The sequence below is a fragment of the Pipistrellus hanaki genome, assembly GCF_964339955.1.
Source record: "Pipistrellus hanaki genome assembly, chromosome: 2".
NCBI lineage: Eukaryota > Metazoa > Chordata > Mammalia > Chiroptera > Vespertilionidae > Pipistrellus > Pipistrellus hanaki.
In genome coordinates, this window is record NC_140504.1 from 71,850,818 (window position 1) to 71,874,189 (window position 23,372).

Here is a 23,372-nt window from a genome sequence, read left to right on the forward strand (position 1 = left end):
GAAGCAGCAATAAACACTGACCAGTTTTCACTTTGCCAGGCTGGGCAAGCAGCCTACCCAGAGAGCACTGAGAAAGGCTGTGTAAGATGGGACCTGTGGTCCTAATAAAATGAAAAAGGACACTTTACCCCATCTTGGAGTCACATAACTGACACCGAGGATTTACTATGATTGCTCTTTTTTATTCTCTTGCTGTCAGCTCCAAGGAATGATGTCCTTACTATAGAGCCAAAGCCATTTTAGGGGCAAGGAGCATGAGCCACAGCAGGAAGGCTGTGGAAGCCATTCTATGCAGCCCTGTACAGAGATGGATGGCATGTGCTTGGCCATACATCCCTTCTCCCCCACCCATGCTATTGGTTTTGTGTCCTGGCTGGGAATGGGGGTTCTTCCCAAGGTGAGTCTCTAAACACAAGATATTGTGAGTAGCCTAAGTCCCTTGAAAGGTTTCTTCATTTCTTTCTTGATGGGTAACTTAGCACCAGTTCTTGGGCAAGAATGTGAGTTCCTTTTCAGGGCTTTGGTTTTCACTCTGTTTGGCTCTGCCCTTGGGAGGCTGCTTATTGAGTTCTTTTCCAAAGGAATGCCCTCAGGAAGGGAATGTTCAGCCAGCCTAACAAAAAACAAAGTAGCTACTTAGCACCCACCCAGTCAAGAGACATCCCGGCTATCAAGTTCAACTCTCAACTACTCTTACAATAAGCCCTTAAGTGGCTGTTCATGGCTGATTCCACAGAGCCTATGGGCAAATGCCAGGCCAGGGTTAACAGACCGCAACAAAGGTCGAAATGACAGGATGGGGCAGGGAAATGTGACTCTAATCAGGTATTTTACTCTTGTAAGTCTTGAATGTATAAAGACTTTCAGGTGAGGCACCCTCATGATCAGCTTTAAATAGTTCTTCCAACCCTCAGTGAAGTAGTAAGATGAAGAGAAATCCATTTCTTTGGCCAGATTCTGGCTTTGGCTTGGTGCCTTTCTCACAGAGCCTGGAAAAATAATAAGCCACTGGCCTACTTCCTCAACTGTCCTCCCTAAGTCCTTTAATACTCATAGCCCCAGCTCCCCACTGAAGTATTTTAATGATTGTCCTTTGACCTTCACAGCTCCTATAGCCTCTTTACTGCTTTGACATTCAAATTATGTCAAATTATCTGACTAGTCTTTCTTCCTGGCACGCTAGACACCTTTTTCCTGATTGAAAATATTTCCTTATTCTTAAGAAAAATACTAACCTTGAGCTCAATGAAGTAATCCTACTTTTTTTAAATCAGACTTTGCAGTGTAAGGACTTAGAGAATTTTGCATTCCCAGTAGTCGGCAAACCATGGCTCTTGAGCCACATGCAGCACTTTGGCCCCTTGAGTGTGGCTCTTCCACAAAATACCATGGCCTGGGCGAATCTATTTTGAAGAAATGGTGTTAGAAGAAGTTTAAGCTTAAAAAATTTGGCTCTCAAAAGAAATTTCAACCGTTGTACTGTTGCTATTTGGCTCTGTTGACTAATGAGTTTGCCGACCACTGTCCTAGCTCCATTCAAAAAGCACTCTTGGTTGTATGAATTTTTTCAACTCTAAGCAGCCCAGGGGAATAAGTAAACAAAAAGTGTGGGTGGGTGAAGGTCAAACTTTCTCATCAGTTTCTCCAAAGACTGGAAGCCTGCTCTTAAGGACATGAATGAGTATTAGGTTTTATTCAGTTTATTATCTGACCAGAGTCTGCCTAATGGATGGCACAGGTCTTGGCATGAGGGAACTTATTCTGTATCATACAACCACAATTCTTTGTTGTTTTGCATAGGTGATGGAAACAAACACTAATTTCTTATAAAATTGTTATACTGCAAAAGAAAAAAGAAAAAAAGAAAAAAAAGATGAACCCCAAGAGGCCCACACCAAGACAAATCATAATTAAAATGCAAAAAGTTAAGGACAAAGAGAGAATCTTAATAGCAGCAAGAGAAAAATATCGATAGTTTAAGTTACCTACCAGGGAGGTCTCTTATTTCTCATCAGAAACATTGCAGGCCAGAAGGGAGTGGCAAGAAATATTCAAAGAGATAAAAAGCAAGGTCCTACAACCAAGATTATCCTGCAAAGCTATCATTTAGAATTGATAGTCATATAAAGGGCTCCCCAGACAAGAAAAAGCTAAAGGAGTTTATCACCACCAAACCAGTATTACATGAAATGTTGAAGGGTCCTCTTGAAGAAGATAAAAAATGTGAATAATACAATGGCAATAAATATATATCTATCAACAATTGAACTACAAACAAAATGAACAAGGAACAGAATCATAGATCAAGAATTTTATGTTGGTTGTCAGATGGAAAGTGGGCGGGGGGGGGGGCGATTAACCAAATAACTTAAATGCATACATGCATAACCCATGGACATAGACAATAGTATGATGAAATCTGGGGGAAGGGGGAGTACAGGGGGAGGGTAGAATTGGTCAGTGGGGGGAAAAAGAGGACATCTGTAATACTTTGAACAATAAAGATAAATTAAAAAAAAAGAAACAGCATGATACTGGCATAAAAACAAAAACATAAATCAATGGAACAGAACAGAGAGCCAAGAAATAAACCCATGACTTTATGGTCAATTAATAAATGACAAAGGAGGCAAAAACATACAATGGGAAAAAGACAGTCTATTCAATGCCGAAACCAGTTTGGCTCAGTGGTAGAGCATCGGCTTGCGGACTGAAAGGTCCCAGGTTCGATTCCGGTCAAGCATGTACCTTGGTTGCGGGCACATCCCCAGTGGGTGTGTGCAGGAGGCAGCTGGCCGATGTTTCTCTCTCATCAACGTTTCTAGCTCTCTATCTCTCTCCCTTCCTCTCTGTAAAAAATCAATAAAATATATTTAAAAAAAAAAAAAAAAAGACAGTCTATTCAATAAATGATAATGGGGAAACTGGACAGATAGATGAAAAAAAAAAAAAATGAAACTAGACCACCCTCTTACACTATATACAAAAATAAAACCAAAGTGAATTAAAGACTCAAAGCCATAAAACTCCTAGAAGAAAACATAAGCAATAGCATTTTGAACATTTCTCTTAGCAATCAGTTTTTTGACATATCTCCTCAGGCAAGGGAAACAAAAAAATAAATAAACAAATAGGACATCAAACTAAAAAGTTTTTAGACAGCAAAGAAAACTATCAACAAAAAGAAAAGACAATCTACTGAATGGAAGAAGATATTCACCAATGATACATATGATAAGGGGTTAACATCCAAAATTTATAAAGAACAACTAAATACAAAATAACAATATAATTAAAAAATGGACAAGAACCTAAAAAGATACTTCTCCAAAGAAGACATACAGATGGCCAACAGACATCTGAAAAGAGGCTCACTGTTTTAATCACCAGAGAAATGCAAATTAAAACCACAATGAGATATCACCTCACACCTGTCAGAATGGCTATCATCAATATCTTAACAAACAAGTGTTGATGAGGATGTAGAGAAAATGGAACCCTCCTACACTGTTGGCAGAAATACAAACTGGTGCAGCCATTATGAACAAAAGTCAGAAATGTCATCATAAAATTTAAACTGGAACTGCTTTATGATCCAGCAAAGCCATTTCTGAGTATATATCTGCAAAAAATCAAAATACTAACTTGAAAGAATATATGCATCCTTATGTTCATTGCAGCATTATTTACAAAGATCAAGATATGGAAGCAACCCAAGCACCTATCAATAGACAAGAATATAAGGTTCTCCCTCCTCCCAACTGGTGGGCGGAGTTATGACATTACTGGCATCTGTCACAGAGACATCCCCAAGACATTGAGCCACCAATCAGTGCATGCCAAAGTGTTCTGGAGCCCACCCCTTCCTGTTCTGCCCTGGGTCCAACCCTCTCCTGTTCCTCCCCTGAAAAAGACCCTCAGACCAGCCACATGCTGCTAATCCTCCATTTCCAGGTGGCAGCCTGGCTGGGTCCATCCCTCTCCCCACTCCTTCAATTCTGATTTTTCTACCTCCTTAATGAATCCCGTTCATTACTGGGAAATAAACTTTACTTTAAAATATCTTGGTGGGCCAAGATCGGTTTGGCTCAATGGATAGAGCGTCAGCTTGGGGACTGAAAGGTCCCGGGTTCGATTCCGGTCAAGGGCATGTACCTTGGTTGCGGGCATATCCCCAGTAGGGGGTGTGCAAGAGGCAGCTGATGGATGTCTACCTCTCATCGATGTTTCTAACTCTCTATCTCTCTCCCTTCCTTTCTGTACAAAATCAATAAAATATATTTAAAAAAATATATATCTTGGTGATCAGTTTCCTGTGCCTCAAACCTTACAAAGAAGATTAAAAAAAAAAAAAGCTCTGGTACATATATACAATAGACTATCACTTGACCATAAAAAAGAAAAAAAAAAGAAATCTTACCATTTGCAACACTGTCAACGGACGAAGAAGGTATTATGCTCAGAGAAATAAGTCAGTAAGAGAAAGACAAATACCATATAATTTCATTTATATATGGAATCTAAAGGACAAAATAAACAAAAAACAAAATAGAAACAGATTCATAGATATGAAAAAACAAACTGATGGTTGCCAGAGGGGACTGGGGGGAGTGAGTGAAAAAAGTGGAGAGATTAAGAAGTATGAACTGGTAGTTACAAAATAATCACAGCCATGTGGAGTACTGCATAGGAAATATAGACAATAATATTACAATGACTGTATAGTGCTTAGCGGCTACTATAAATATCAGGGGAAACTCTTTGTAAAGTATATGACTGTTTAACCACTATGCTGTGCACCTGAAACTAATATAAAATAATTATGAATGTAAACTATAATTGAAAATAAAATTTAAGTTAATAAATAATGAAAAGGTTTCAAAGTGAAAAAAAAATATGTCACAGGTTTCTGTGATTTTCTTACAAATGTTAAAAGTAGGCATTATAACAAAAAGCTATTTGCAAAGAGAGCAGAAGAATATCCTTTAGTATCTCAAATTGCCTTAGAATTAAGAACAAGAATGCTAGATGGGAATGACTCTAGAATGATGTTTCCTAGATCACCCAAAAAAATAAAAACATATAATAAACATATCTTACCTTTTTTTTTGAAATTTCCAGTTCCCAAGAAAAGATGCTTATTAGAACTAAAAATTAAAATTGACATCTAAATTTATTTCCAATGTAAAGTCCTGATCTCAAGCAATCATAACAGCAGCCCTTATCTTGCCATATGCTGTTGGTTTTTTTTTTTCATTTTTATACCATTTTTCTTGCTGCAACAGAGATAAGCACATGATGTAGAGGTTAAAGGTATTGAAATGAAGTCAAGAAAAACATATTTGAAATCAAGAGTACAATTTTATAGCAGACATGTACACAGACTTCAGGACAAGATAGTGAGAGGAGTGGAGATAGGAACATTTCCATTCCCACCAATAAAAAACAGTAACTGGCTATTTATATACATAAATATGGCAAATCACCCGCAGAATTTAGCTGAAGGTGAAAACTTTACAAATAGCAATATAAATGAAAAAATCTAAATGTAAACCAAAGGTAAAAACTTCATGTGTCATTTTTCTTAAAGTGTAGAATGATCGAAGGAGAACCAAGATGGTGGTGTAGGTGAACACTATTATGCACCGCCTCCCACAAACACATCAAAATTACAACTAAAATACAGAACAATCACCATCCAGAACCACCTGAAATTAAGTCCTATAACTAGAGAATGAAGTCCTACAACTAGAGAAGTAAAGAAGAAAGCACATTGAGACTGGTAGGAGGATTGGAGGAGTAAAACTGCCTGGTCCAACAACCACATGTGGCATTTTTTAAATCAGGAGGGATATTTAGACTGCAGAGGCCTCCCGTGAGGAACAAGAGGTCTCAGCCCCACACCAGACCCCCAGCCCTAGGTTCCAGAACATGGAAGAGTAGTCCCTGTAACATCAGGCTGTAAAAACTAGAAGGAGTTGTGTCTAAGTGACACAGAGGCTGATGGAGACCCAGGCAGTTCCACTTAAAGGGCCAACACAAGGACCTACTTGGATTCACTCTCTCTGAGGCAATAGGTCGGGGGGATTCAGAGACATAAGGGGGAGAACCAGATTATCATTGGAGCAAGAACTTGGGGGCAGCTTTCTCCAAGACAGGGGTACTCACAGGGGGTCACTGTTCCTATGTTGATACCTCCCCCATCACAGAGCTGACCGGCAGCCATATCTGAGTTTCCATTAGCCTGATTCACACTGTTCACTCAGCCTGGTGACTCCCTGAGACCACACGCCATTCAATTTGCAATCCCACCCACACTATTTGCAGTGGTTTTTCTACATGAATGGCCTGTCTTGGCTCAGGCTTCAGCCTTTCTAAATTCTCTCAAGTGGCAGCTGGCATCAGCATGCCCCATCCTCTTAATAAGAGGCCCAAGATCCAGCAGTAGCACCTGCCTGCCTTGCTTCACAGCACACCTCACCTGGGAATTCTAAGCCCAACACAAGTAGCAGTCATCAGCAGATTGCTCTGTAGCTCCTGCAAGGTAGCCCCAGGCAATGACAGACTTTGTACCTCCAGGGAGTCCCCAGATCCAGTGCACCCCGTGGACAACTTCAGACCACACCAGATTACAACTCTACACATCCACAAGTGGCACACTCAAGAGGCAGACTTGGTCAGCACCAAAGCTTACTAAAGCAAGTCCTACTCTCTAGGGGTGTCTCCTGCACAGCAGCTCTTCCACTGTAGTCGCAGCTGGTCCTCACAGCCAAGAGACCTGGAGGTCAACTCCTCGCATGATACAAACAGCAATCAAGGCTCAACTACAAAAAGACTGTGCACACAGCCCCACAGGGGTGCACCTAGAGTGCCCAGCTCAGGTGACTAGGGAAGCTGAATCGCTGGGCCCTACAGAACACCTACTACACATGGCCACTTTACCAATTCCAGGAGACAAAGCAACTCTACTTAATAAATAGAAGCAAACACAGGAAAGAAGCAAAAATGTGGAGACAAAGGAACATGTAACAAATGAAAGAACAGAAGAAATATCCAGAAAAACAACTAAATGAAATGGGAGCAAGCAAACTACTGGATATAGAGTTCAAAACAATGGTTATAAGGATGTTTAAGGATTTTAATGAGAGCTTGGACGGACTTAGTGAGAATTTCAAGGAACTTAGTGGAAATTTCAAAGACATGAAAAAGGACCAGTCACAAATTAAGCTGAAATAAATAATAATTTACAGGGATTCAAAAGTAGAGCATTCTGAGAATCAAATCAATGATTTGGATTAAGAGGAAGCAAAAAATACCCAATCAAAAGAGAGAGAAAAAAGAAGATATGTAAGGAGCCTCTGGGACTTCATGTATACCAACACTTGCATTATGGGGATGCCACAAGGGGAAGAGAGAGGCTCTGCAGAGGAGGGTGGGATATTAAAAATCTATTTGAAGAAAAAAATGACAGAAAACTTCCCCTGTCTGGTGAAAGAAATGAACTTACAAGTCCAGGAAGCACAAAGTGTCCCAAACAAGAGGAATCCAAAGTGGCCCACACCAAGACACATCATAATTAAAATGCCAAAGGTTAAAGACAGCGAGAGAATCTTAAAACCAACAAGAGAACAGTAGTTAGTTACCTACAAGGGAATGCCCATATGATGGTCAGCTAATTTCTCAACAGAAATTTGGATGCCAAAAGGGAGTGGCAAGAAATATTTAAAGTGATGAACAGCATGGACCTACAACCAAGATTACTCAGCAAAGCTATCATTTAGAAATGAAGGTAGATAAAGAGCTTTTTCACAGACAAGAAAAAACTAAAGGAGTTCACCACCACCAAATTAGGATTACATGGAAATGCTGAAGGGTATTCTTGAAGAAAATAAAAAAATATTAACAATAAAATAGCAATAAATAGTTATCAACAATTAAATCTAAAAATCAAAAGAAATGAACAAGGAATCTAATGAACAAAAATAAACTGATGAATAAAATAGAATCAGAGGCATAGAAACATGGAACACACTGACAAATCCCAAAGGGGGTAGGGAAGAGATAACAAAAGAATTTATATGCATATATGTATTACCTATGGACCCAGATGATAAGAGTGGTGAAGGCCTGGGGTGGGGTTGGGCCAGGTGAAGAGGGACAATGGGGAGAAAAAAGAGGTACATCTATGATACTCTCAACAATAATGACTTTTTTTTAGGTGTAGAATAATCATGTAAATGTTCACCCTACCACTACAGAAAAAAAGAGGCATCTAGACAGACCTAAAAATTATGATCACTCCATAAGGAATCTAAAATCGACCAGTCCTGCTCTCAAATGTTTCTGAAGTGTCAATCCAAACTTATTCATGTTTCATATTTACCTATATTCTAAAGACAAACAAAAAGTTTACTTGGTCTGCTTTGCCAAATTTTGATAGACTATTTACCAGCCAATCTAACTTCTTTATGGCCTATGGTGACAACCCTAGACAGCCATTAGGTACCTGTCTTCCTAATCCTATATAATAAAGAAGTAATGTGCAAATTGACTTTCACACCCTTACACAGATGGCCGCCCTCATGTTGTTATAAGATGATCACAAGATGGCTGGTAGGGGAGGGCAGTTGTGAGCGATCAAGCCAGCAGGGGAGAGCAGTTAGGGGTGACCGGGCCTGCAGAGGAGGGCGGGAAGTTGCGGGGGGTGGGAGAGACAGGCCTGCAGGGGAGGGCAGTTAGGGGCAACCAGTCCTTCAGGAAAGGGCAGTTGGGGGCAACTGGCCTGCAAGGGAGGGCAGTTATGGGCAACCAGGCCATCAGGGGAGGGGAGTTGGGGGTGATTGGACCAGCAAGGGAGCAGTTAGGCATCGATCAGGCTGCCATGGGAGTGGTTAGGGGGTGATCAGGCTGGCAGGCAGATAGGTGAGTGGTTGGGAGCCAGCAGTCCCAGATTGTGAGAGAGATGTCCCACCATAGTCAGACATCCCCTGAGGAGTCCCAGATTGGAGAGAGGAACAGGCTGTAGGAATTTCATGCACCGGGCGTCTAGTTATATATATAAAAGACTAATATGCAAAGTGTCCCCACAGGAGTTCGACCAGGAGACCAGGAGTTCTATCACTCCCCATGACGTGTGCTGACCACCAGGGGATAGCTGACAGCCAAGGAAGGAAGGCCCCATATGGCAGCCAGAAGTCCCTGATTGACCCTGATCGCCAGCTAGGCCTTGGGACCCTACCCGTGCACAAATTTCATGCACCGGGCTTTTAGTTTATATATTTAAAAGGCTAATATGCTAAGTATTCCGTCCAGGTAATGACATCACGTAGCAATGCCTGGCTTCCTCTCCCTAGCAGCCACTAGCCTCCTTGCAGTTTCTTCAGCCTAGGAGCACAACTTGCTTTATAACCAAATGTCTGTGAAGTGTTTTCCCATGCCTCATCTCATTTGATCCTCACAGAAATCCTGGAGTAGGTAGATAGGAGACTCAGTAGAATCCTTTTTTTTTTTTTTTTTCTTTTTTTTTCATTAGCCAGAAGACAGAGATTTAGAAAACTTAGAAACTTGACCCAACTGAAAAGTAAGAAATGGTAGACTTTGAAAATGACTTCAGGTTTCCTCACTGTGCAGAATATAGTCAAACACTGCTGCAGTTAAATATTTTACCCTTTGTTCTTCCTGCGTGATCTACAATAACTATCTGCTTCGTATTGATATTTACTGCTGTGTTGCTGACAATTACCTGAAAGAGAAATTGGGGTACTTCACTAGGCTGGAAAAAGTTTAGCTAAATCAGAAAGCAGGTCTAATTACACAAGTTTATTCTATATATATAAAAGGCCAAGTTAACTCAAGCATGCACAATACATATAAAGCTGTCACTAGTGCCAATCGCACACATGTGTTTCAACCTGTCATTGTCAATCGTGAATTTGGTTGACACTTCTATTATAGAGAAAGAGCAAATAGCAATATTAAAATATTTCTTATAATTAATTTCTTTCAATATGCATGAATTCGTGCACCAAATAGTTATCTCATAAGTTAATTAAAAAGTGATTGCTACATCACTTGGAATTACAATTGACAATAACAAAAATGAGATACTTGAGTTCAGTACTAGACAGAAAACTAGGCAGCAACCTCATCCTCAAGGGAGCTAATGTTCTTAGACAACCACTCCACAAAGAATATCAACCGTATGTCCAGTTTCTGGAACAGTTCCCATCCTAAATACTATGACCTGTAACTAACTGTACTTGTCAGAGCAACTGACTGCAATTGCAATTTTAATTTGGAATACATGGACCCCCTACACAAAAGGTAAAAACACAGATTTACATGGAATAACCAAAACTTAAATGTTTATATCTCGACTTTTCAAAGAGCAGTTGTATTTTTCATAAAGTACTGAGTAAGACCTTGAAACTTAACAGGTCAGGGTCTAAAGAAACAGAAATACATCCAAGACCATGACATTGATGGGTCAACCAAATAGGGCCAATCCTGGGACAAAGATGAAACAGGGACAGAAGCCTGCAGGGCTTGTTTTACCAGATCCAATTTCTCCTTCACACACCCCCACCTCACAGGCTTTCATTGGTGGGGAGTGGGGGAGGAGAGAAGTAATCAAATCAGTTAAATAAGTCACAGAGTAGTGACTGATTTAAGAAAAAACAGGACATGTTGATAGATAATGATCTTCAACCTTGAATGCACATTAATATCATCTTGGAAGCTTTTAAAAATACCCATGCCTGGAGGATGCAGGACCAAATGTATCAGACACTGCCAGGGGCTAAAGCAAACAACAGTTAAAATTGGAAGGCCTTTCTGATTGGTGTTTCTAGTTTGAGAAAGATAAATATTACATGATCTCACTCATTTGTGAAACATAATGAACTACGTAAACTGATGAACAAAAACAGATCCCAGGACAGAGAAGCATCGATCAGATGCTCAAACCTCCAAGGGAAGGTAGGGAAGGGTAGGAGTAAGGGGGAGGGATCAACCAAGACTTGTATGCATGCATATAAGCATAACCAATGGACACAGACACCAGGGGAGTGAGAGCATGAATGGGAGGGGTACAGTGGGGGGATAAGAACACATATGTAATACTTTAATCAATAAAAAAAAAAATTGGAAGGCCAATGGACTTTGATATTCAGCAGGGCTGAATCCTACTGTGATTACAAAGGGCTCAAGGCGATTTCAACCTGATAATCTTTACACTGAATACCAAACTTTACCTTTGATCTGCCTGTATGCACTGCTAAAGGAAAAATGCGTTTTCAAGTGAATAAAAAGCAAATGGGACCCAGAAGTTGGTGTTTCTCTTTAGGAAAGTGGCTCTCCCTGGCCCTCAAAGCCTTCTAAATTCATATTTCTTGTGCAGCATTTTCATTTATGCTTCGGCCCCTCCTTCAGATCCTGAACCTTGGGGCACAGCAGCAAGACACAATCTGTGGGAATATGGTCCAATAAGCAGCTTTTAATAAAGGTCTGGAGATGATTATAATGGGCAGGGCGGTAGCAGAACCACTAGTACGGGGTGGCCAGAGAATGTTATTTGGAACGCTTGGTCAGGGATGACCTTTCTGAAATGTTAGAATTGAAGCTTACATTGTATCCTCAGGGCACCCCAATTCTGAGGCACAGGGGACAGACAGCCACGTTAGAGATCTACCCCTTTGTTTCCATTCTCAGTAACAAACAACAGCACTTTATCAGGCCCAGAGAGTGTGAAGATAACAAGACGTGGAGAGAAGATACTCAACAATCAAAGAGAAGCAGAACCCGACACTATGGAAAAAACAGTGTTGCTACCACCTCCGCCACCGAATCAGACAAAGTATCAGGGTCGGGGAATCCTGCCAGCGTCCAAGCACACTCTAATGTTCCAGATAATTAACTACAGTGTGGATAGGGGAGGCTCATCAGAGCAGTGTGACTCCTCCCTCATCTTGAGGAAATGTGACAGCGGTCTTTCTTTAGCGTAAATAATGAAAAGCAATAAAAAAGTTTACAAACAGGCAAGTACACACAATGGAAACCACAATAACCCCCGTCTGAGAATCCCTCTTCCCACCGTACGGGCCTTTGATGGAGCGGAGATGGGCAACAGGCCACGCGGTCTCCACGTCAAGTCAAACTCGTTTTACCCACTACGACCTGAATCAGCTGTCAGCAAGGCCAGTACAGTCCCCGCGGGGGCCCAGGGCAGCGCTGAGACCGGAGATGGAGCTGCAGGGCGGGGGCGGGGTGCCCAGCGCCGGTCCCCAGCTCCGGCTCCGCCGCGCTGCGGCTGCACCGCACGGGCCCGCGGTGCAGCGAGTCGGGGACGGGGAGGATGGAGATGCTTTCCCAGCCACGGCTCCAACTACTCCGGTCCCAGCCTGGGACAAGGGCGGCCCGGGACTCCACCCCTGCCCCCGCCGCCGGCCGGAGCCTCCCGTCTCCGGCGCCCACGCCCCCAGCCCCGCCTCCTGCAGCTGCACAACCTCGGCTGCAGGCGGGGGACCGGGACTCAGAGGCGGTGCGTGCGGAGAGGGGACCTTGGAAGCCGAACGCGAGGAGCCGGCAACGGGCAGCAGAGGCAGCCGGGCGCCCGCACGCAGCCCGCAGCCCGCACTCACCTGCAGGCTCCCCGCGGGGCGCTGACTGAGGCTGCGCTCCGCACCGGGATGCGGCCGCTGGGCCCCGCTTCGTGACCCGCTACGTCTCACCGCGCCCCGGGCTGCGATTGGCCGCGCTCCGGGAGGGGCGGGCCCAGGACTTCACAGGCCGCCGCAGCGCCAAGCGGGGGCGGGGCGCGAAGGGAGCCGGGAGCCCAGCCCCGAAGCTGTTATCTCCGCCGGCCTGTCCGGCGGCTACTGCCCCGGGGCCTGACCTCTTGGCCTTCTGGGGCCCAGCTCCTCGCTGCCTCCGGACAGTCAGGGTTTCCCCTGAAGGATCCGTTTCAAGTCTTTTCTTGTCTGCGAGAAGACCAGACCTAAGGCCCCTATTTGTGGCCGAATGTTTTATAGTTCCGTGTGTCAAGGAAACACGATTTACTAATTAGGGGCTGCACTATCTGTACTTAGAAATAAATGAGATGACTAACGAAAAGGGTCCAGCAGGGCGTCCCAAATCTCTTCCTCTTGAATTCCCTATCTCAGATTATGACACAGCATAACAAATTTCTAAATGTTGCATATATGATAACCTAATTAAGAGAGATAAAAAAAAAAATGAGAGCATACATAAATATATGTATGCTATGCTATAAAACAAAACAAAAAACTGGTCATTTCTGACTTGTCTGAAAAAAAATAGTTTAAATGGTAATGTTACCAAACTTTATTTCTTTAAGTAAAGCATAGCATAGTTCCTAAGATTAGATAAGCAAAAGCAAATTAAACCTGTTTCTGATGCAGCTAGCTTGGAGGCTATTCACCAGCAAATCTGGCTACCTATCTGATGGCAAATCTTGTAGAACCGAGTTCATTCAGTTCCTGATCTGGTTCCTTTGTTTCTTCCTTTTGAATAAGGAAGTGAAATAAAGATCAGAGCAGAAATAAATGTCATAGAGACTAAAAAAAACAACAACAACAACAACAATACAAAGCATCAATAAAACCAAGAGCTTATTCTTTGAAAATGAAAACAAGATTGATGATCATTTAGCCAGAAAACTTGAATTGGCTGATAACAACTAATGAAATTGAAGCAGTAATAAAACAAAACTCTTAGCAGCCAAAACCGGTTTGGCTCAGTGGATAGAGAGGCCTGCGGACTGAAAGGTCCTAGGTTTGATTCCGGTCAAGGGCAAGTACCTTGGTATGGGCACATCCCCAGAAGGGGGTGTGCAAGAGGCAGCTGATCCATGATTCTCTCTCATCGATGTTTCTAACTCTTTATCCCTCTCTCTTCCTCTCTGTAAAAAAATCAATAAAATATATTAAAAAAAAAACAAAAAAACTCTTAGCAAAAAACGGTCCTGGACCAGATGACTTCACACCAAGTTTTACCAAACATTCAAAGCAGAATTAACACCTATTCTCTTCAAACATTTTTTTAAAAATCTAGCTCTTTTTACAAGATCAACATTACCCTAATTTCCAAACCAGATAAAGACACTACAAAGAAAGAAAATTATAGGCCAATATCTCTGATGAACATAGATGTTAAGTATCAGATCCAGCCAAATATCAGATCCAGCCAAAACCGGTTTGGCTCAGTGGATAGAGCGTGGCCCTGTGGACTGAAAGGTCCCAGGTTCAATTCCAGTCAAGAGCATGTACCATGGTTGTGGGCACATCCTTGGTAGGGGGTATGCAGGAGGCAGCTGGTTGATGTTTCTCTCTCATTGATGTTTCTAGCTCTCTATCCCTCTCCCTTTCCTTCTGTAAAAAATCAATAAAATATATATTTTTTAAAATATCAGATCCAACAATGCATGAGCAAGTGGGATTTATTCCATGGATGCAAGGCTGGCACAATAAATGCAAATCAATAAATTTGCTATGTCACATAAACAAAATGAATGATAAAACTCACATGATCGTATCAATAGATGCAGAAAAAGCATTTGACAAATCCAGCACCCATTTTTTATTAAAGCTCTCAGCAAAGTGGGATTAGAGAGAACATATATCAACTTATCGGGTCTAGTAATAATTAATGTCGTTTTTAAACATTCGTTTAAAATTTTGCTTGGCGTTGACTTGTATTGACATAACCTTCAAACACATGGTATCTACAGAATGTGTGAAGTGCAATTAACAAGTTTTGCTTGAAAAAGTTTGTGTTTGGTTTGGTTTTTGTTGCAAAACTAGGGCTAAGAAGATGGCGGATGAAGAGCATATTCGGCACTGCATGCTTTACGAGTTCCAATTAGGAAGAAAAGCAAGTGAGGCTGCAAAAAACATCTGTAGTGCTCTTGGTCAAGATGCAGTTAGCGCCAGAAAATGCCAGCGTTGGTTTGAGAAATTTCGCGAGGGAAATTTTTCGTTAGATGACAAGAGTGGTCGAGGCCGTGTGTCCAATTTTGATCAAGAAGCTCTTCAAGCTCTTTTGGTGCAAAATCCTCAAATTACCCAACAAGAGCTTGCGACAACTTTAAATTGTTCACAAAAAACAATTTCCAATCAATTGCGTGCACTTGGCAAAGTCCAAAAGTTTGGAAAATGGGTTCCTCATGAGTTGACCGACAACAACCGTAATCAAAGAGTCACAATTTGCAGTTCGCTCCTCTCTCGTCAAAACCGTTTGCCGTTTTTAGAGCAAATTGTTACCGGAGATGAAGAATGGGTGCTGTATGTTAATTTGAAAAGGCGGCCTCAATGGTTGGACAAAAATGAGGCTCCACAGCCCACGCCAAAACCTGACTTGCATGCGAAAAAAGTGATGTTGTGTGTTTGGTGGAATTTTAAAGGAATTCTTCATTATGAACTTTTACCATCTAACCAAACCATTTCAAGTGCAGTGTATAGTGCCCAATTGGAAAGGTTAGCCCAAGCTTTAAGAGAAAAAGAACCCGCGCTGATTAATCGGAAGGGCGTAATTCTTCACCATGATAACGCACGACCGCATACTGCAAGAATCACTGCTGAAAAACTGCACCAGTTGGAATGGGAAGTTCTCCCTCAACCTGCATATTCTCCTGATATTGCCCCTTCCGATTACCATTTGTTTCGTTCTTTGCAAAACTTTCTTCTTGGAAAAAAATTTAATAATGAAGAATGCCTCAAAAATGCATTGACCAAATTTTTTGCATCAAAACCACAAGAATTTTACAACAGAGGGATTAAAATGCTTCCTGAGCGTTGGGCACAAGTAGTAGAAAACAACGGCAACTATATTGTTGATTAAATTTTGTTGTATTGTTTAAATAAATTCGATTTAAAAAAAGTATTAGAAAACGACATTAATTATTACTAGACCTAATAATAAAAGCCATATATAACAAACCTGCAGTCAACATCATAGTCAATGGTCAAAAACTAAAAGCCTTTCTCTTTAGAGCTTTCACCACTTTTATTCCAACGAGGATATACAGATTGCTATTAGACATATGAAAAAATGCTCAACATTACCAATAATATTAAATGCAAATTAAAATAATCAGGTATCACCTTACACATGCCAGAATGGCTACAATCAATAAATCAACAAACAAGTGCTGGTGAGAATGTGGAGAAAAAGGAACCCTAGAACACTGCAGGTAGGAGTGCAGATTGGTACAGCCACTGTGGAAAACAGTATGGAGTTTCTTAAAATAAAAAAATATATAAAATAAAATAAAATAAAATAAAATAAAATAAAATAAAATAAAATAAAATAAAATAAAATAAAAAATGGAACTGCTGGGGTCTGGCCAATTGGACTGAGTGAGACAGGCCAGACACTCCCCAGGGCCCTCCCACGGTTCCTCCCCAGCCCCGATTGTGCACCAGTGGGGTCCCTAGGCCGCCCTCTTGCAATCTGGGATCCCTCTGGGGATGTCAGAGATCCGGTTTCAGCCTGATCCTACTCAAGGCAGGAGCTGACCCCTGGTGGTCAGTGCACTCCCACAGGGGTGGCAGGAGCTTCTCCCTCCTCCACAGCAGCTCTCCAGCATGTCCAGCTGATGGCCATCCTCCGAGGGCCCCTGGACTGTGAGAGGGCGCAGGCCGGGCTGAGGGAAATGACCTCTCCTCCAGTGCACAAATTTCGTGCATTGTGCCTCTAGTATAAAGAAAGAGAACATAACTAGAAAAAGTGATTTTGGTGGAGATTTTTTTTGTTTGTTTTGTTTGTTTTGTTTTAAGTGATGTAGGTATTGAGGATCCTGGAGTTTTTTTTTTGTTGTTGTTGTTTTGTGTGTTTTTTTAAAAACATATTTTATTGATTTTTTTACAGAGAGGAAGGGAGAGATAGAGAGCTAGAAACATCGATGAGAGAGAAACATCGACCAGCTGCCTCTTGCACACCCCCTACCGGGGATGTGCCAGCAACCAATGTGCATGCCCTTGACCGGAATCGAACCTGGGACCTTTCAGTCCACAGATCGACGCTCTACCACTGAGCCAAACAGGCTTTGGCGGATCCTGGAGTATTACTATGCCTCATTTCCCTTTTTATCTAATTTTTATATTTGACATAATACACTGTATTATTTCTAATATATAAATTATAATTAAGGTTATTTTAGCATAATTTTCAATGTAAAGAAAAAAGTTTAAAGGTTGAGATAATTAAAAGTGTTGGAAATAAATGATAGATGTTAAGATGTTATATGTGTATATGTCAAGAAGAAAGAAATTATGTCATTCTGAGAGGAAATTAATCTAGTTGAGAATTCTGTGTTCCAAGCAAACATTTATTGAAAATTATATACCTTTTTTCTTTCTGAAATAATTTCTTTCATCACCAGAGTAATTACAGTCATTCACTCAACATATTTAAAGTAATAACTGATATTTTTAGCAATTGCTGTTTTTAATGCACCAGTCAAAATGAAAGTAAAATTATGTATGTACACAAATACCTCTGTACATAAATATACACAAATGCTTTTGTAAAAGCAAAAATAAATTAAAATATTTCAAAGGATCAATATGTTAAATTGGGCTAGCGTTAAACGAAAGAATCACCTTTTAGTAGGTAATACATAATTTATGCTTAAAAGAGGATGCCTATTAACAAAAGCCTATACCAATTTATAGGGAATATAGAAACAATTTAAGAGAAAAGAAGAAAATAGTAATGATAGGTCAAAATTTTTTATGATGAATTCTTAATTTTAAGCTATTATGGGTTTTTTTTAGGTGAGCACTGGATAGTAAATTAACACATTTGTAATTGAGAGTGATGTTGCTAGAGTCAGATCTAGTGTCATGTAAAATGGATTTGTAACCCCTAGCTGCTTTGGCTCAGGCTATAGAGTGTTGGCCTATGGACTGAAAGGTCCCTGGTTTGATTCCACTCAAGGGCACATGCCCAGGTTGCAGGCTCGATCCCCAGTAGGGGGCATGCAGGAGGCAGCCAATGAATGATTCTCTCATCATCAATGTTTCTATCTCTCTCTCTTCCTCTCCTTTCCTCTCTGAAATAAATAGAAATATATTTTTAAAAAATGTATTTGCAAGGCATCGAGGTAGGTGATATTTTCCACTGATATAATGATCAGAACTAGAAGTATAGCTTAGTAAATAAAAGCGAAATGTAGGGAAACAAAAATATATATCCAAAGAAGAAAAGTCAAAGTTAACTAGCCTCTGGTCCAAAGAGCTGATGATTTTGTCACTGAAAAATATTAAAAGTTATGAAGAAGTTAGGTTAGGTGAGAAAAGATAAGGTTGGCTTTGATGTGTGCGATTTAAAAGGTTCATGATAATTACGTTGAAGTGCCCAGAGGGAAAGATGAGGACTAATGTTAAATAGGAATTAGAAATTCTAACAAAATAGGCGATTCATTTAAATTACCTCAAATTGTGTATATTCCCTGTAAAAATACACTACCAAATAAGCATCTAAAAAATTTCAACAAACAAGACTTTATAGAACTACTAGAGGCCCAGTGCATGAAATTCGGGCATGGGTAGGGTCCCTAGGCCTGGCCAGTGATCAGAAGGTGATCTGTGGGGAACCTGCATGTCTTCCCACTCCACTTTCCACCTTCGCGGGCAGCGGGAGAATCAATGTTTTCTCTCATTAACTCGGAAAAGCACGTCCTGTCACCCTCTGCCTGGCAGGAGTGCGGTAGGCCCCAAGCCAGCGATGCTCAGTCAGAGCAGCCTTCATTTCTGGGTGCCGGCACCCAAAGTGCACATTCCTCCTCTGCAGTCGCCCCGACTATCCCACCATTTCACTGAGAGGACAGACCTCCTTGCCTCCTCTGGGTTCCCGGTCTTGAAGGCTGACTGACAGAAGGCACCTCAGCGAGGGCCCGCCCGCACCCACCAGGTGTGTCTGTCTGCACCTGCTTCCGCCCCAGCACCTGCATGAGCCCCATCGAGGTGATCTCATCGCTGCACTGGCCTCCGCGGGAACAGGGCATCACCACTCCGCCCTCTCACTGTCATCTCACAGGTGCCCACCCCCAGTGCCCAGAACACCCAGACACTCTCCAAAGGACGTGAGCGTGCTGGAGGGGACGGGTGCCGTCCTGCGGGGGACATGGGCATGCTGGGGTTGATGGAAGTGCGGCGGAGGGGTGGGGGAACTTGCACATGCCATCGTCCGGGACTGTCACAGGCATGTGTGGGTGACAGCATGTGAGGGGATGTTCGCATGCCATGGAGGGAGGAGAGGATACGTGCACTGGAGCCTGCAGCTGTGCAGACCCACAAACCCCTATGGCGAGGCCAGGAGGACGTCAATCTGGCCCCCCAAGGTGGCTGTCCCTGCGACCAAGGAAGCCAAGCTCCCCACAACCCCCACCCACTTTGCTCCAGCTGCTACCATCTTTGTTGTATCAATTTGCATAATCCCTCCTTATTGGCTGTGGACACCACCATCTTTATCTCAAAGTGAAGGTCAATTTGCATAGGATTATCAGAGGACCATTGTAGACTCAATGTGGGTCTTGGGACTTTAACAGTAGGAATCTCTGTGTATGTAGTCTGATGATCTGTGGCTAGAAGGAAGAATGTGCTGTATTCTTGCCAACATGTGCTCCTAGAATTTTCACCTGAAGGATTCCATGAGTAGGGTAATAGTCCAGAGAGTGGGCTGCACAAGTTAATGGGCTGTGCTAACCAAGATTCAATGTGATTACCTATTTCTTTTATTGTCATCCCGGGTACACAGTTCAACTATATTTTTCTGCCTCCTCTGCAGTTAGGTAGGGCCTTGTGACTAAGTTCAGAGCAATGGAACTGGCATTATGGAGACAAATGTGTGCCATTTCCAGTACTTAAATATCTTGTATGGTTCTCCTTAATATCTCTCCTCTCTATTTGTTAGCAGGATGCCAAGGGAATCTTAAAGCTATTGGGTAGAACAAGGGTCTCACTGGGCTGTTCTTACAAAATGCTATTCTTGCTGCAGGTTAAAATGTATCACAGTATTTGGTTGACAGAGCTGTAAAAAACATGTGCTTTTTGGGAACCCAACCAGATAAGTGTAGCAAAATAAGTAAACAAATAAATAAAAGAAATCAACATGTAATTAATAGAATAGTTTATATAGGCAATGGCTAAGCCTCCCTTGGCAGAGACAGAGGCTTTGGATGGGAATCCCTTGTCTCCCCTTTTCTTTGCAAGTAAGACTATATGGCAGCCACATCTCTTATTGAATAGAACATCCCAAGTGGAAAAACCTCTTGAGATAGGGAACCAAGCCACCTGTTAAGGTGGCATGAAAGGAATCTGGACCTCAAAATCATCATTTGGGTTAAATCCACGGGGCCCAATAATAAAAAGTAAACTTTTACTATACAAAGTCACTGACATTTGATCATGGTACTGGCTTTACTGAGGTCGCCTGGAACTGAACACACACTGTCTTTGAGGTATGTCTGTCTACATACCACAGGGAGGTGATTTGAAAAATTGGTCAACTTGCACACTTACGATTGCTCTTTTCACTACATTTTAATTTATAATGATGCAAAAGCATACAGGCAGGGATGGAGAATCATTCAGTAGTCATGGAGATAACAACATTTTATTTAAAAATCTTTCCCCCCTCACAACCATGTCACTGATGACCAATCAGGGTTGTCATTGCTGGCTCGTTCCAGGTGGAAGGTGTGTCATGGGGTCTGTTATGGCCAAGGGCTCCACGGTGACCGAGCAGTCCCTGTGCGGATGGTCCAGGGAGGCACTGTGGTCCTTGCAGAGCCGGGCTTTGGGCCCATCCTTGGGAAGCTGGGTGAGGAGGTGGTGCAGCTACTGCCCCATGGCTTGAGTCCACGTTTCCCGGTCCATGTCCTCCAGTGGGAGATATTGGCCTTTTCACCTATCATTGCTTCTTGGTGGATCTGGTATTTATAGTTAGACTTGTTCTGTCTGTTCGGAGTCGACTTTATGTAAGACGTGAAGTGCAACTGGCAAAAGCACCGGCCGCACAGGTTGAGGAGATATGCCAGCTCATTGACCAGTTGGGCGCAGCTAACGAGGAGTGCATGGAGAACCAGTCATTCTTAGAGGATGGCAGGAGTGAGAAACAGGCATTCAGTATACCCAGCCTTGCCGATGCTTGCAGAGAGGTCATCACGACCTACAGGGAGCAGAAGCAGGGAATTACATCCCTGTCTCATGAACTGAAGGATGAGAGATCCAAATGCTCCAGGTAAGAGAAGGAGGTGGCAGAAATGCTAAAGATGCTGAGGTCCCTAGAAGAGGTTTTGAAAATCTCCACATCAAAGCTACTTTCCAAACCTGCCAGATGCCAGGAGCCAAGCCCGGATGGTCCCCTCCTCAGGAGTGCACCCGAGTCTTAAAGCAGCGCTGTTCCCTCATCTCCACATGGCCTCTCCAGCTGCCAGCTGTGCCGCCCACCTGGGCTTCCACCTGAGACCAGTGGATACCTCCCTAGGCTGGACTCTTCCTCCTCCATAAGCTGTATACAGCGGTCAGCTCCTGCATGGGCGATTTCCCCAAGTGTAAAGAACATAAGATTTGCTGTAACACACCAAGAAATGGAGCTTCTTCACAGCCACAGAATGTTTGGATTCTCTTTTAGCAGCAATGATAGAAATGTACTTAAGAGATGCATCTTTGACTCAAATCAGATCTTCACCAAACTACATTTTTCAGATTTTGTAATTGATATATGTGTGTGTGTGTGTGTGTGTGTGTGTGTGTGTGTATATATATATATATATATATATATATATATATATTCTAAGTCTTAAATTAATTAACTGCACACCTGGCAAATGCATTTGGCACTTAGCATAAAACATTATATTTTATTTTTTTCTTAAATATTCTATTTTAATTTAAATATTCTAATTTAAAATATATATGCAGCTTTGTAGATTTTTAATTGTCCAAAAAGTCACTTAAACTTGTAGATTTGTACATCATGTAGTATTAATTATCCTATCTTATCCTATCTACCGTGTTTCCCCGAAAATAAGACATCCTCTAAAAATAAGACCTACTTACAGGTTTCCTTCTGAGTGAAATATAAGGCATCCCCTGAAAATAAGGCCCCCCCTAGGCTAAACATGAGAGATTTAGTCCACTGATTCTGAAAGAAATGGAGTCACAAGAAATTCACCAGGAAATTCAGGAATTGGATTGTTATGATGATGTTCCAGAAGATGATGACATCATTGTCATTGAATAAATGAGTAAATTCTTGATACTGTAGGATTCACAGTTTGTCTGGTTTGTGTTGACAACTACCGTACTACCGTACCATATTCAGATAATAAATTTCCTTTATTTTCATTTAACAATAAATGTGTACTGTATTCTTCCTCATGGAAAAATAAGACATCCCCTGAAAATAAGACCTAGCGCATCTTTGGGAGCAAAAATTAATATAAGACACTGTCTTATTTTCGGGAAAACAGGGTAATAAAAGGGTAATATGCAAATTGACCATCACTCCAACACACAAGATGGCTGCCCCATGTGATCAAAGATGGCCACCCCCATGTGGACACAAGATGGCTGCCACAAGATGGTCAGCAGGGCAGGACAGCTTGGGGGACCAGGCCTGCAAGGGAGAGCAGTTGGGAGGGGGGCACTACTCACAAAAATTAACTCAAAATGGATTAGAGACTTAAACATAAAACCTGAAACTATAAAACACCTTGAAAGTTGCAAGTAAGTCTTAAAAGTTCTTTTGGGTTTTTTTTAGATATTTTATTGATTTTTTACCGAGAAGAAGGGAGAGGGACAGATAGCCAGAAACATTGATGAGAAGCATTGATCAGCTGCCTCTTGCACACTCCCTACTGGGGATGTGCCCGCAATCAAGGTACTTGCCCTTGACCGGAATCGAACCTGGGACCTTTCAGTCTGCAGGCCGATGCTCTCTCCACTGAGCCAGACCAGTTTCGGCGCAATAGTAATTTTTCATCTCCATTATAATCTTACTAGAGGCCCAGTGCACAGAACCCCTTTTGGGATGCCTGACTGATGGCTTAGGCCTGTACCCTGGGGAACTGGGCCTACACTGGCAGCCAGACATCCCTCTGGTAGCCAAGGAGCCCTCAGGGGGAAGCGGGTCTAAGTGCTTCTGGCTGAGCAGTGCTCCCCCTGTGAAAGCACACTGACCACCAGGGGGCAACTCCTGAGTTGAGCATCTGCCCCTGGTGATCAGTGCACATCATAGCAACTGGTCTTCCCCAGTCATTCTACCCAATTTTCATATTACCCTTTTATTATATAGAATGGGTCCCCTGTTGTATATGCATGCAGTTCACTGTTGACCAAAATGTCATT

General features: G+C 42.1%; 1 protein-coding gene across 5 annotated transcripts in view; it reads right to left on the minus strand.

Annotated features, from left to right (window-relative positions):
- The window catches only part of NXPE3 (neurexophilin and PC-esterase domain family member 3), a 69,668-nt gene extending 56,930 nt beyond the window's left edge, over nt 1-12,738 (minus strand). Inside the window, exon 1 of one of the 5 annotated variants that reach the window (XM_084875469.1) lies at nt 12,639-12,738. The gene's annotated coding sequence lies outside the window, so the exon portion shown is untranslated. Of the gene's footprint in view, nt 1-12,047; nt 12,444-12,638 lie in introns of those variants that run through there. The other 4 variants (XM_084875470.1, XM_084875472.1, XM_084875471.1 and 1 more) reach the window with 4 other exon arrangements.
- Between the last annotated feature and the right edge of the window lie 10,634 nt (nt 12,739-23,372).